Genomic DNA, 6,000 nt, shown 5'->3' on the forward strand with positions numbered 1-6,000 from the left:
CACATATGTCTCTTGAGACTATTGTATTTACATTATGAATGTTATATGTATGTTTGAGCAAACCCTTGACGGCGTGAAAATTATATTGAGATGGGCGAGATGATATGGGCACTAGAATCAGGGGTGAAAGTAAGCTGGTATGGTGTACTGGTAAAAAAAAGTGCAGCAGCATACCAGTAAGGAAGTGGCTGAAGCATTCAGTACCGGCTTACTTTCACCTCTTTTGGCTGCAAACTCAGCTAATGTTCCTTCCGCAGTTCAACCTGCAGGATTGGCTGCATAACAGCTTAAACTCAGTTTAAACAGGCAGCAGCCGGCAAGGCCAGGTTGCTGGGGTCACTGCTGGTCGGCAGCAGCTGCATTGTGACACAGCAACTAGCCCTCACCGGCTGCTGCCTGCAGAGGGCCAGCAGTTGTTGCTGCACCTGGTGCTGGGCTGGGTCTGCCAAGGAGTAAGTAACTGAGGCAAAAACCACAGCCAGCCAGCCAGGGGGCGGGATGCAAGGGGCTGCGCCATGCCATGCCTGCCAGTGCCCCGCCTAGACCCTCCCTATTTCCTAGCAAATTAACAGATCTCAAGGATTGTTTAATCTCCCAGGTGCATAAAAGGGACAGGGGGCACCAATGGGTGGCTAGTAATAGGGTGAAGGAGAAGTGAATGAAGGCCAACTAGAATAGCCTTTATGAAATATGCAAGTTACTTACAGAAAATTTTGTCAGCTTCAGCCTCCACAGGACACTGAAACAAAACAGAAATGTTATATCCTTGGGGCAGCCGGTGTAGGAAGCAATCACTTGAGGCCAGAGAGCAGACAGCTAACCAAAACCTCCATTTTATTTACAGACACAGAGAGCTCACTCAGCCGGTTGAAACCGGCTGAGCTATCCCTTAATAGTCTAACTCAGTTGCCATAGTAACAAAACCCATGACAACCAAATACACAACATATTCCTCCCCCCCTAATAAGAACATCCCCAAAATAAAACACACACTAAACTAGAGAAGGAGGGTAGACTGCCTCCATTCCCGGCTAAACCCTGGGGATTATTTTGCCCCATAACCGTGGGTTCGCCCTAACTAAAGATCCAGCCAATGAGGAGGCCTTCTGTCTCTAGGGGGATTACGGCGAACTTCTGGTGTTGTTGCACCCGAAAGTACTAGGGTGCAACAGCACGAATAGGTGAGGAGGGGGTATCAGCTCGTGCTGGGCAAAGGGGTATCTCAGCTGCCGGCGGTAATGGAGGAGAACAGTCAGGAACAGGTGACTCATGATTCGGTGTCTCACCAGGAGGGGTGAAGTCAGACCCCTCAACTGCAGATGGGTCCTGAAGACTGGCATGACCTGGCAACAGCTGATCTACATGTCGCCGCCAGGTAAGATTCTCTGCAGTCCGGACTGTATAGGAAACAGGTCCTGTTTGAGTGATGACTGTGGCCGAGACCCATTTAGCTCTGGAAGTATAATTCCGAGCCAAAACTGGCTGTCCTGGGCTAAAGGTTCGGTCTTTTGCTCTGGGTGCCCGTCTGATGACTTGATATTGCTGCTGATGTTGCACAGTTTGTCTGGGTTCAGAAGGTTTCAGCAGATCAAAGCAAGTGCGCAGCTGTCGTCCCATCATTAGAAAGGCTGGGGAAGCCTGGGTCGTAGCATGAGGTGTGTTTCTATAGGAAAGTAAGAAGGTATCCAGACGCTTTTGAATGGAGTGTTGTCCCTTTGCTGATTTCAAAGCGTTTTTCATTGTCTGCACAAATCTTTCAGCTAATCCGTTGGTGGACGGATGATATGGTGCTGACGTGATGTGGTGTATCCCATTTGCCTTCATAAAATTTTGAAACTCCTGAGAGACGAACTGCGGTCCGTTGTCGCTCACAAGTTGTTCTGGCAGACCAAAACGACTAAAGAGTCCTCGTAGTTTTTGAATAGTACTCTCTGCAGTAGTGGACTGCATTATAGAGACTTCTGGCCATTTAGAATGGGCATCTACTGCCACCAAGAACAAGCTTCCTTCAAGGGGGCCAGCAAAGTCAACGTGAATACGTTGCCACGGGTTTTCAGGCCAGTCCCCTGGGTGTAGGGGTGCCAACTGGGGTGCATTTCTTACACCCTGACATGACATACAAGCTTTTGCCTTCTCTTCAATAGCACTGTCCAATCTAGGCCACCAAAAATAGCTTCGTGCAATTTCCTTCATGCGCACTATTCCACAGTGACCGGAATGTAGCTGTTCTAACATCTGTGATCTCAGGGGTGGTGGAATAATGACACGCCTCCCCCACAACAAACAACCAGATTGGACCGATAACTCCGTCCGCCTGGACATGTAGGGAACAAGGTCGGGTGAGACCGGAGAGGTTTGTCGAGATTTTCCGTGCATCACCAGGTCCATAACTTGGGATAATACTGGGTCAACGCGGGTTGCCTTCTTTATCTGAGTAGCAGTGATGGGTGTATTCTCTACCTGTTCAAAGTAGAAGATTTCCTTTTGGTCTCTTTTGTGGAACCTATATCTTTCAACAATTACCAGTGGTTTTGGGGAGAAATGAGACCCCAGGATTTCCACAATGTCACTGTAAGATTTAGTCTCAGGCTTAACAGGGTGTAGTAAGCTGCGTAGCAGAGAGTAGGTTTTAGCCCCTACAACAGTTAAGAATATTGGCACCTTCTTCGCTTCTGTAATGTCATTTGCAATACCAAAAAGCTCAAAACGCTCAGTATACACATGCCACTGCTCTGTATTCTCATCAAAAGGCTCCAGGGGCCTGGTCAGAGTAGCCATGATTTTTAGTTTCACTTTCACAGTCAGTGCAAACAAGCAGCTTTTTTTCTTTGTTTGGTCTTTACCTTGACTTCTACTTCCTTCTGTTACTGGAGCAGCACCAGGATCCCATCCTCGTCGCCAGTGTTATATCCTTGGGGCAGCCGGTGTAGGAAGCAATCACTTGAGGCCAGAGAGCAGACAGCTAACCAAAACCTCCATTTTATTTACAGACACAGAGAGCTCACTCAGCCGGTTGAAACCGGCTGAGCTATCCCTTAATAGTCTAACTCAGTTGCCATAGTAACAAAACCCATGACAACCAAATACACAACAAGAAAGATCTGAGATCACGCCTGTATGTCCTAACAACATTTCAGGTTTCTAATTCAATATATAAATAGGGTGGAATGGAAACTATTTTTTCTTTCAGAGGTGGCACAATAATTTCCCTAAATATTCAGTTTTCCCCTTTGTGGTTTTGTCTATCAGGCTAATTGCTTTCCCTGTGATTCTTTCCTTGCTTTAGCAAAATCCCTTTGCCAAAAATAAGCCCCGATCATCATGACACATCTTCCCACTACGTTCTCCATTTTTTTTTAAAGTAACATTTCAACGAGGATCTGCAAGCAGTTTGGGCATCACATGCATCCTCTGATGGGGAGGGATAGACTTGAACTCCGATTGTATTTGTGTATTGGATCTACGGCAGAAAAAAACTGCCCCTTCGTCACACCAACAACTGTGAAATAAATAAGGATGCCAGAAATGGCCCCTAATCCTGAGTTTGGAACTGCGGATGGAGCTGAATTTAAGCTGTTATGCAAGCGCCCCCAGGGCTTCTCCGTCAGCCAGTCCCCCTCCTCCCCGCCGCAAGCTGGAGTGCAAGGTGGGGGTGAAGCGCCGAGCCTAGCTGCCTTTCACAGCGTGGCTGGAGGAGGAGAGAGGAGAGAAACATGACAGAGTGAGTTTTCACTTTACAGGCTTTTATTCCAATATTAAAGTTTTATTAGAGATAGGATTGGTAGTAGTAGCTTTAATTTCTACATCAAAGTCATGCAAAGGGATTCATGAAGTTAAGTGTGTAGGAGAGGTGGATTACTTGCGATAAGGAATGTACATTACTTTCACCCCTGCCTAGAATGTTCATGGACCTTTGTATCAATAAGTGCTATAAATACTTGTGTGTTCCTGGCTCATTGAGTGAGTTTTCTGTGGAACCTGGAATCACTAGGGAGTGATTAATGCAAAATCCCAAAGCTGGTTATGCACAGCCCTGGGGAAAGTGGCAGTGACTGGTTTTACCTGTTTCAGGAGGCCTGAGAACAAAGGCTTTTGGGGTATAAAAGCTGAACTTGAACTGATGGAGAGGGCTTCATTTTAATTCAACAAATGGACATGACCTTTTCTCCAAGGGGAAAACAAACCCTTCAGAAGAGTTTGGAGGACTGGAACCTGCCAGGGTCTCCACAGGACTGATGGGGGACACTGGTAAGCTTAAATATGTATTTAGACTCTTTTATATCTTTTCTCTGTAAAGTTTTTATCCTAAACTAAATGTACTCTCTTTGAAAGAGCTATTTGGTTACTGGTAACTTCTGTCATACACTGGTCATAGCCCTTGGAGAGAAACAAAATGCAGGGGCTGGACTTTAGTCAGACTGGCTGAGGGAATCAACAGTGAAGTGTAAGGTGGCTACAAGCCTAAACCTCTGCTCAAGAAGGAGGATCCCTGCGCAGAGGAAGGTGATGGTTGAAGGCCTGCAACCTGAGAGCGCATTTCTTGTGTAGACCGTGAAGAGGTGGGGGTTAAAGGTGCTGCTACCCTGATGCTGTAACAGTAAGCGAATGGAAATTTTCAACACATATCTCAGAGACATGAACCTACCAGACTTTCTGGAAAATGCAACAATCTGCCTGATTCTCAGAAACTCAACACTTACTGCAAAACACCTGTCCAGCAAGCCCCATCTCCTACCGCCTCAATGTTACAGCACCCAAACACCCACTGCACATCTCCCTCTGCCACCTCCAAGGGCTCTGATACAACTGACAATTTTTGTACCTTCACCTGAGAGGTCTCCTCCCTGGTCTTCTACCAGGACCTCCTCAGGACCTGGAAGCTAGTCTTCACGATCAAGTCCATAGCAGCCACCGAGGGGGAGGACCTGCTGGCAGAACCCCTGCTACACAACCCCTATCTATGTATGCAGGTGGTGGGAGATTGGTCCTGTCTGTACCACCAGAGTTGGAGACCTCTTGGATTATGATCAGAGGGACTAGATTGACCCCATGGCACTTAGTGCATCAGGCTGTCCACCCCATGTGTCCTCTATTGTATGCTCTAGGAGTTAAAGGCAGCCTTACCTCCTGCTTCTCTTGCTTTCCTTGAGCAGGCCCTGCAGGAGGGTGCTTCCCACCCACCTATCACCCTTGCCCATTGGATCTCGTCATCAGACTCCTGCCACATGAGCCTCTCTGGCCACTCCCAACATGTAATCGAAGTCGGCTGAATGCCATCTAGTTGGTCCGCCTCCACACCGTGCCCAGACAACATCTGCATGCATCTGTGCTTCACACCATTCACTTCCTTGCCCTTGTGTCCTGTCCCAACAACAAGTGACGGGACCTATTGCCACCTAAGTAGGCAAGCAACCCCAGTAAACCAGTCTGTAATCCACTCTGCTCCCATGGCCCACGAGGGATATTAGTTAGTAGTTCCTTCATGTGCTATGAGCATGAGCATGTACCTGGAGCAGTTCACAAACTCTTCCGCCACCTATCCCTTTTGGGGCAAGAGGAAGACCCTGGTGCACATCTTTGTAGAGTGCATTAGGTTACAGTCTCTCTTCTGGCTCTTCCAGAGCCTTTCAATAAGGTTCTGGCTGCACTTTTCCCTGCACCTCTTGATCCTAGCACACTCCATCTGTGTTCGCACAAAGCCATGGGACCTCCTCATCAATCTGCTCCTGGCACTGGTCCATATGGCCCTCCATCACACCAGGAGGAGGAAGTTGGATGGGATTGCTCTGCCACAGTCCAGCCTATTTCTGACCCCTAGTGTGGTCACGTCTCTGAGCAGAGTTTCTGGTTTTTTGACTCGCTGAATGTCTTTGAGGAGCCATGGGTGCTGTTGGGGGTTCTCGGCTTGGTGTCCCCTTCCAGGGTTTTCACCTTATGACCTTCATTCACATCCTTGTTCTATCATTTGTTGTCCCGAGTATTCAGTTGTGGCTTGGGTTC

The sequence above is a fragment of the Mauremys mutica genome, chromosome 5, assembly GCF_020497125.1.
Source record: "Mauremys mutica isolate MM-2020 ecotype Southern chromosome 5, ASM2049712v1, whole genome shotgun sequence".
Classification (NCBI taxonomy): domain Eukaryota; kingdom Metazoa; phylum Chordata; order Testudines; family Geoemydidae; genus Mauremys; species Mauremys mutica.